This window comes from Mustelus asterias, chromosome 12, assembly GCF_964213995.1.
Source record: "Mustelus asterias chromosome 12, sMusAst1.hap1.1, whole genome shotgun sequence".
NCBI lineage: Eukaryota > Metazoa > Chordata > Chondrichthyes > Carcharhiniformes > Triakidae > Mustelus > Mustelus asterias.
Genome location: NC_135812.1, coordinates 45,563,516 through 45,573,063, shown reverse-complemented (window position 1 = coordinate 45,573,063; position 9,548 = coordinate 45,563,516). Strand labels below are relative to the sequence as shown.

The window sequence follows — 9,548 nt, the reverse complement described above, 5'->3', positions numbered from 1 at the left end:
ATTCCACTTTTATGCCTGCGCATCCCCCCCCGCCCCCGCCGCCCGCCGCCCGCCGCAGCAGCAATAACCTTTTACTCCCTTGGACATCAAGAGTGCAAAAAACACAAACTTCAATACCGTTCCAGACAAAACAGCCTGTTTGACTGGCACTCCACCATTTTAAACACTCACTTTCTCCACCACCAGCCTACATTGGCTGCTGCGATAACCATCTAAAATGCAATGTGATGATGCCTCCAAAAATATGTCCAGCCAGAGTTGGCAACACAGGTCAGTTGCTGGTAGCCATGATGTGAAGATGCCAGTCCCCTACCAGTTGCTGATAGGAGAGTGTGGCTCTCACCATTGCAGCCAGGAACCATTCTATCTGCCCTGGAAGCTGCCAAAGCACAACTGAGCAACAGTAACTGCCCCAAATACCATTCACTCTCTGAGGGGCAGGCAGGATGTTCACTCTCTCAGTTCCCCCCGTGTCCGTCCCTCTTACTCTCCCCCCGACCAGTTCCGGTCGGCCTGTCGGGGACACGTTTTCCGGGTGCACCTTCCGCTTGCTGCTCCCTCTCTGCTCCTGGGCGGCTCCGGCTTTGATTCCTCTGTTTGTCCGGCTTCATCTCCGGATCCTCACAGGTCGGTCTCCCCCACCTTTTAAAATCTTTTCAGAAGTTTCTGTGTCTGCGGTTCCCGGCTTCGGAAAAGAGCGGCCTCCGGACCTCGCTCTTTACTGCCGGACACCGCCCAGCCCAGCCGCCGGCCTTCATTCACTCCACCCACTGCTCAGCCCCACCCCCCCAAATCTCTCTCTCCCCCCCCCCCCCCCCAATTTCTGCCCCCCCCCCAATCTCTGCCCCCCCCCAATCTCTGCCCCCCCCAATCTCTGCCCCCCCCAATCTCTGCCCCCCCCAATCTCTGCCCCCCCCCCAATCTCTGCCCCCCCCCAAATCTCTGCCCCCCCCAAATCTCTGCCCCCCCCCAAATCGCTGCCCCCCTCCAAATCTCTTCCCCCCCAAATCTCTTCCCCCCCCAAATCTCTGCCCCCCCCCAAATCTCTGCCCCCCCCCAAATCTCTGCCCCCCCCCCAAATCTCTGCCCCCCCCCAAATCTCTGCCCCCCCCCCAAATCTCTGCCCCCCCCCCCAAATCTCTGCCCCCCCCCCAAATCTCCCCCCCCAAATCTCCCCCCCCCAAATCTCCCCCCCCAAATCTCCCCCCCCAAATCTCCCCCCCCAAATCTCCCCCCCCAAATCTCCCCCCCCCCAAATCTCCCCCCCCAAATCTCCCCCCCCCAAATCTCCCCCCCCCCAAATCTCCCCCCCCCAAATCTCCCCCCCCCAAATCTCCCCCCCCCAAATCTCCCCCCCCAAATCTCCCCCCCCCAAATCTCCCCCCCCCAAATCTCTCCCCCCCCAAATCTCTCCCCCCCCCAAATCTCTCCCCCCCCCAAATCTCTCCCCCCCCAAATCACTCCCCCCCCAATCTCTCCCCCCCCCAATCTCTCCCCCCCCCCCAATCTCTCCCCCCCCCCCAATCTCTCCCCCCCCCACCCCCCCAAATCTCTCCCCCCCCCACCCCCCCAAATCTCTCCCCCCCCCACCCCCCCAAATCTCTCCCCCCCCCACCCCCCCAAATCTCTCCCCCCCCACCCCCCCAAATCTCTCCCCCCCCACCCCCCCAAATCTCTCCCCCCCCACCCCCCCAAATCTCTCCCCCCCCACCCCCCCAAATCTCTCCCCCCCACCCCCCCAAATCTCTCCCCCCCCACCCCCCAAATCTCTCCCCCCCACCCCCCAAATCTCTCCCCCCCACCCCCCCAAATCTCTCCCCCCCACCCCCCCAAATCTCTCCCCCCCACCCCCCCAAATCTCTCCCCCCCACCCCCCCAAACCTCTCCCCCCCACCCCCCCAAACCTCTCCCCCCCACCCCCCCAAACCTCTCCCCCCCACCCCCCCAAACCTCTCCCCCCCACCCCCCCAAACCTCTCCCCCCCACCCCCCCAAACCTCTCCCCCCACCCCCCCAAATCTCTCCCCCCCACCCCCCCAAATCTCTCCCCCCCCACCCCCCCAAATCTCTCCCCCCCCACCCTCCCAAATCTCTCCCCCCCCACCCTCCCAAATCTCTCCCCCCCCACCCTCCCAAATCTCTCCCCCCCCACCCTCCCAAATCTCTCCCCCCACACCCCCCCAAATCTCTCCACCCCCACCCTCCCAAATCTCTCCCCCCCCACCCTCCCAAATCTCTCCCCCCCACCCTCCCAAATCTCTCCCCCCCACCCTCCCAAATCTCTCCCCCCCACCCCCCCAAATCTCTCCCCCCCACCCCCCCAAATCTCTCCCCCCCACCCCCCCAAATCTCTCCCCCCCCACCCCCCAAAATCTCTCCCCCCCCCCCACCCCCCCAAATCTCTCCCCCCCCCACCCCCCCAAATCTCTCCCCCCCCCCCACCCCCCCAAATCTCTCCCCCCCCCCACCCCCCCAAATCTCTCCCCCCCCCACCCCCCCAAATCTCTACCCTCACACCACCCCATCTCTCTTCCCCCCACCCCCCCATTTCTTTCCCCCATCCCCATATCTTCGCCCCCACACCCCCATAGCTTCGCCCCCACTCCCCCATAGCTTCGCCCCCACACCCCCATAGCTTCGCCCCCACACCCCCATAGCTTCGCCCTCACACCCCCATAGCTGCGGCCCCACACCCCCATAGCTGCGGCCCCACACCCCCAAAGCTGCGGCCCCACACCCCCATAGCTGCGCCCCCACACCCCCATAGCTGCGCCCCCACACCCCCATAGCTGCGCCCCCACACCCCCATAGCTGCGCCCCCACACCCCCATAGCTGCGCCCCCACACCCCCATAGCTGCGCCCCCACGCCCCCATAGCTGCGCCCCCACACCCCCATAGCTGCGCCCCCACACCCCCATAGCTGCGCCCCCACACCCCCATAGCTGCGCCCCCACACCCCCGTAGCTGCGCCCCCACACCCCCGTAGCTGCGCCCCCACACCCCCGTAGCTGCGCCCCCACACCCCCGTAGCTGCGCCCCCACACCCCCGTAGCTGCGCCCCCACACCCCCGTAGCTGCGCCCCCACACCCCCGTAGCTGCGCCCCCACACCCCCGTAGCTGCGCCCCCACACCCCCGTAGCTGCGCCCCCACACCCCCGTAGCTGCGCCCCCACACCCCCGTAGCTGCGCCCCCACACCCCCGTAGCTGCGCCCCCACACCCCCGTAGCTGCGCCCCCACACCCCCGTAGCTGCGCCCCCACACCCCCGTAGCTGCGCCCCCACACCCCCGTAGCTGCGCCCCCACACCCCCGTAGCTGCGCCCCCACACCCCCGTAGCTGCGCCCCCACACCCCCGTAGCTGCGCCCCCACACCCCCGTAGCTGCGCCCCCACACCCCCGTAGCTGCGCCCCCACACCCCCGTAGCTGCGCCCCCACACCCCCGTAGCTGCGCCCCCACACCCCCGTAGCTGCGCCCCCACACCCCCGTAGCTGCGCCCCCACACCCCCGTAGCTGCGCCCCCACACCCCCGTAGCTGCGCCCCCACACCCCCGTAGCTGCGCCCCCACACCCCCGTAGCTGCGCCCCCACACCCCCGTAGCTGCGCCCCCACACCCCCGTAGCTGCGCCCCCACACCCCCGTAGCTGCGCCCCCACACCCCCGTAGCTGCGCCCCCACACCCCCGTAGCTGCGCCCCCACACCCCCGTAGCTGCGCCCCCACACCCCCGTAGCTGCGCCCCCACACCCCCGTAGCTGCGCCCCCACACCCCCGTAGCTGCGCCCCCACACCCCCGTAGCTGCGCCCCCACACCCCCGTAGCTGCGCCCCCACACCCCCGTAGCTGCGCCCCCACACCCCCGTAGCTGCGCCCCCACACCCCCGTAGCTGCGCCCCCACACCCCCGTAGCTGCGCCCCCACACCCCCGTAGCTGCGCCCCCACACCCCCGTAGCTGCGCCCCCACACCCCCGTAGCTGCGCCCCCACACCCCCGTAGCTGCGCCCCCACACCCCCGTAGCTGCGCCCCCACACCCCCGTAGCTGCGCCCCCACACCCCCGTAGCTGCGCCCCCACACCCCCGTAGCTGCGCCCCCACACCCCCGTAGCTGCGCCCCCACACCCCCGTAGCTGCGCCCCCACACCCCCGTAGCTGCGCCCCCACACCCCCGTAGCTGCGCCCCCACACCCCCGTAGCTGCGCCCCCACACCCCCATAGCTGCGCCCCCACACCCCCATAGCTGCGCCCCCACACCCCCATAGCTGCGCCCCCACACCCCCATAGCTGCGCCCCCACACCCCCATAGCTGCGCCCCCACTCCCCCCATAGCTTCGCCCCCACTCCCCCCATAGCTTCGCCCCCACTCCCCCCATAGCTTCGCCCCCACTCCCCCCATAGCTTCGCCCCCACTCCCCCATAGCTTCGCCCCCACTCCCCCCATCGCTTCGCCCCCACTCCCCCCATCGCTTCGCCCCCACTCCCCCCATCGCTTCGCCCCCACTCCCCCCATCGCTTCGCCCCCACTCCCCCCATCGCTTCGCCCCCACTCCCCCCATCGCTTCGCCCCCACTCCCCCCATCGCTTCGCCCCCACTCCCCCCATCGCTTCGCCCCCACCCCCCCTATCGCTTCGCGCCCCCCCCCCCCCCACCGCCGCTTCGCCCCCACCTCTGCTGCCCCTCCCGCCCCCACCCCCTAACCCAGTAGGTTAGCCGTTTGGTTAGGTGGGCCGTTTTGGTGACGAGTATGTGTAGTTGGTTGCTTTGCACTTGGGTGTTGCAGCTGGTCTACCAGACGTTGCTGTAAGATTTTGATCTTGAATTGCTGTGTTGAACTGAGGCAAGTGGGCCAGTAAGAGTGGGAAATATGTTCATTTGGTGAGATGGCATGTTCTGTTGCCTGGCAACCTGGGCTGATAAGGCTACCTCAGGTTGAGTGCGAAAATTCATCGCCTGCAATTTTGGAATGGGTGCGCCTTATATCCTTGGGTGACAAGTAGCGGAAGAGTTGCTGCCTGCCATCGCCACAAATTTATTTAATCCTAATGTTGATCCTAAAAATATTGAAATGTGTCTCGCCTTCAACGTGTAAAATAGTCAGCAGCTGCAATCTGTCAAGTCACCCCATTGCACCAGTACATTATCAGTGGGAGGCAATTAGAAACTGTACAGAACTACAGTTGATTCCAAATCTCTGATGATTTAACTGATTTCAGATAGGACCGACATTTGGACAGCTGACTTTGGTGTTGGTCCTTGTGAGTTAGGAAAGGGAGAAACCAAAAAACGGCCCAAGATCCTCCTAGAAATCATAGAAACCCTACAGTACAGAAAGAGGCCATTCGGCCCATCGAGTCTGCTCCGACCACAATCCCACCCAGGCCCTACCCCCATATCCCCACATATTTTACCTGCTAATCCCTCTAATCTACGCATCCCAGGACACTAAGGGGCAATTTTAGCATGACCAATCAACCTAACCCGCGCATCTTTGGACTGTGGGAGGAAACCGGAGCACCCGGAGGAAACCCACACAGACACGAGGAGAATGTGCAAACTCCATACAGGCAGTGACCCGAGCCGGGAATCGAACCCAGGTCCCTGCAGCTGTGAAGCAGCAGTGCTAACCACTGTGCTACCGTGCCGCCCCTGATTACTGTGTAGAAAACACTGTCCTGGAAATTGGATGCTGCATGAGAATAGAATTGTGAGAGCCCCACAGTTGAATAGCTCACCGACAGTCAGGACAAATGACCACTTGGACAAGATGCTTGGAAAAATAAGTGTCCCAGCAAGAGTTCACTTCAGAAGAGTAATCAATAGGGAACTAAATGCCTGAACAGTCAGTAAAACGACTGACTGTGTCTTCTGGTATATTCGCAAGGAAAGCTTAATAATGGGACTGTGTGATGTTATAATCATGTCCTGTCCCACTTTTTAAAAAAATTGAGATTTAACCTTTTCCACCTATTCTGTGAATGAGAAGTCAAGCTGAAATATTGGTGGTTTCAGGCCTGTCATTGTTGGTGGAACCAGGTTGAGCACGGATGCAAGTATTTCCTAATATCAATGTGCTAAAAACCCACCTCCCTTAATGTTGCTCTGTTGATATCAAAAACACTCCAAGGCACTACTTAGGTGCATGAAAAATAGGAGTTGACCCAGCGAAGGGGAGCTTGGACAGATGGTAAATTCTACATTGCACTCTTTTAAATGACCATTTCTCCTTATTGCAATTTTTAAAAATTCCTCTTTCCCATCTCTGTAGAGTGTTGACACCTTGCTGGAGTACAGTTCCGTGGGTGTTGGACATCCTTTGCACTAAACCCAACTGACTAATATTTTGTGTGAGCCTTGAATATTCAGCTATTAAACATCCTGGGTTATGTGTATTTTCTGAGAATGCAATGCTTTGCCAGAAATTTTAGTTCCTATTCATATAAGCAATTCTAATTGATATTTGAGTTGTGTAGAGCACTGCCTGCTGCGTTTTTTGAGCCATTTTTATTTAATCACCTTAAGAAAATGCTTGATCCTGCAGCTCTTTATTTTATCCTTGGCCAATATAAGTGGAGAAATAATTCCAGTTTGTTAAAATCTCTGCCTTCACAGGCTTTTCACTGCTGCTAGGATAATGTGTATGTTGCTGATGAGCTGCTGTGACACTGGGTGACATCCCTGTTTCAGGCTGCATAAGTGACCGTGAAGTATGTAGCTTTTGGGGAATACACGGATCAGAAAGTGCAGTGCTTTCCAGTCCTGTGAAAGATTGCTCCTTAACGAGGCTGCAGTGTTTATCTGACTGATATTTGGAAGGGGGAATGTTTCTTTGAGAGCAACTTTCCACTATGTTAAATTGTGGCATGAATTCAGGAGCCCCTGCAATGGACTTAATCCTCAGGTACCCACAGTCTGGGGAAATAAAAGCAAAATTAATCTGTGAACATTAAATTGATACCTTGGATTAGGAAAAGAGTGTTCAGAAACTATATATTATTGAGCCAGCAGCAGAGATGAGTATGGGTGGGTATTCATATGTGCAATGGAAATATATGGAAGTGCCACTGTATATTCACCCCACCCACCAGTCTTTCAATACTCTGTACAGCTACAAACATGTGGGATAAATAGAATGTTATACTAGAGGATAGAGAGTACTGATGCAACTTTCTCAATTCTCCACTATTCACTTTCTCCCATTTTCTGATAATCAGAGGCCACAATAATGGTGAGCCTGCAGTAGTTATTGTCAGAAGGATTTCCACAAATTGTGATGGTTGAATGTGTCATTTTCCACAGCTGGGGGACTCACCGTTACACAATAAGGTTTGTCTATTGTCTGTATTGAAGATGCCTTTAGGACTGAGATGAGAAATTTCTTCACTCAAGGTTGTGAATCTTTAGAATTCTCCACAAAGAGCTTTGGTGCTCAGTCAGAACTTGACATTTCTTTTGGAAAACGGGATTGAAAGATATGGGGATGTTGTGGGAACTTGTAATTGTGATAAATGATCAGCCATGATTGTATTGAAGGGAGGTGGTGGCGCAGTGGTATTGGCACTGGACTAGTAATTCAGAGGCCGAGGGTAATGTTCTGGGGGCTAAGGGTTCAAATCACACCAAGGCAGTAAAAATCTGGAATTAAAATTCGAATGGTGATGTAAAACCATTGTCAGTTGTTGTAAAAACTCATCTAGTTCACGAACATCCTTTAGGGAAGGAAATGTGCCATCCATATCAGGTCTAACTGTCATGTGACTCCAGACCCACAGCAATACCCTCAATTTGAGGGCAGTTGGGGATTGGCGATAAATGTTGGCCCAGTCAGTGACAGCTGCATCCCTTGAAAGAATAAAAAAATGGCGGAGCAGGTTTGAGCATCCAAATGTCTACTCATATTAAAGTATCTTGAGATATATGACAGTGAGGTGTGATGTAGCTGGTGGAAGCGGTTTGAAATGAAGAGTTTCATAAGAACATAAACATAAGAAATAGGAGCAGGAGTAGGCCATCTAGCCCCTTAAGCCTGCTCCGCCATTCAATAAGATCATGGCTGATCTGATAGTGGGTTCAGTTCCACTTACCCGCCCGCTCCCCATAACCCTTAATTCCCTTAATGGTTAAAAATCTATCTATCTGTGACTTAAACACATTTAACGAGATAGCCTCTACTGCTTCATTGGGCAGAGAATTCCAAAGATTCACTACCCTCTGGGAGAAGAAGTTCCTCCTCAACTCTGTTCTTAATTGACTCCCCCGTATTTTGAGGCTATGCCCCCTAGTTCTTGTTTCCATTGTAAGTGGAAATAACCTCGCTGTTTCTACCCTGTCTAGCCCCTTCATTATCTTATATGTCTCTATAAGATCTCACCTCAACCTTCTAACTCCAATGAATACAGACCCAGTCTACTCAATCTCTCCTCATAAGCTAACCCCCTCATCTCTGGAATCAACCTGGTGAACCTTCTCTGTACCCCCTCCAAAGCTAATATATCCTTTCTTAAATATGGGGACCAAAATTGTACACAGTACTTTAGATGCGGCCTCACCAGTACTCTGTACAGTTGCAGCATGACCTCCCTGCTTTTATACTCCATCCCTCTCGCGATAAAGGCCAACATTCCATTTGCCTTCTTGATTACCTGCTGCACCTGCAAACTGAGTTTTTGAGATTCATGCACCAGGACCCCCAGGTCCCTCTGCACAGTAGCATGTTGTAATTTTTCACCGTTTAAATAATAGTCCATTTTACTATTATTCCTTCCAAAGTGGATAACCTCACACTTACCATGATGGGTATGCAGATAATGTACCATTTTCTATAGGTGATAACTATCCAAAGGTGTTTGCCAAGGGGGAAGTGATGGTCATTGAATAAAAAGTAAGGCGAACAGATTTGGGCAAAGAACTGAAGAGTGGCAAGGAGGCAGGAGTTTTAGGAACGAATGTTGGAAGTTTTCAGGGTGGAAGATATAAGGTGAGAGTTCCATTACAAAAACAAACACCCACCCTTGTTGATTGATTGAACATCCATGTAGTAGTTGTATTTGGGACACATGACACTTGGTTCAAAATTTGCCCAAACCTTGTGTTAGTTCATGAAGTGCATTGCAAAGTCTGAGCCCCTCATTGCTGTAATTGAAGGGAACGTCCTTTTGTCACCTTTTTGTTTTTGTTTGCCGAATGTACATTGACAGTTAATCCTGTTGGCTTCAGCCAGCCTGGCTGCAACATACCATCTGACAGTTCTTGGTCACCTCGTCTGCTCTGCAGCTGGCTGTAGTTGTGGTTAGAAACATAAACATAGAAACCCTGCAGTACAGAAAGAGGCCATTCGGCCCATCGAGTCTGCACCGACCACAATCTGCACCGACCAGGCCCTACCCCCAGATCCCCACATATCCCTGAAGTTACTGTGAAAGTCCCCTAGTCACCACACTCCGGCGCCTGTCCGGGTAACACTGAGGGAGAATCCAGCATGACACAATTCAACAATAGATAACTCTAAAATTAGCTGGGCGGCTGCATGGCAGTTGGCAAATGTAAAGTT

General features: G+C 56.2%; 1 protein-coding gene across 2 annotated transcripts in view; it reads left to right on the top strand.

Moving 5' to 3' along the window:
- Positions 1–510: 510 nt before the first annotated feature.
- Positions 511–9,548, top strand: part of ap2b1 (adaptor related protein complex 2 subunit beta 1) — a 290,885-nt gene continuing 281,847 nt past the window's right edge. The window contains exon 1 of one of the 2 annotated variants that reach the window (XM_078225148.1): positions 511–627. The gene's annotated coding sequence lies outside the window, so the exon portion shown is untranslated. The remainder of the gene's footprint in view (positions 628–9,548) is intronic. The other variant, XM_078225149.1, reaches the window with a different exon arrangement.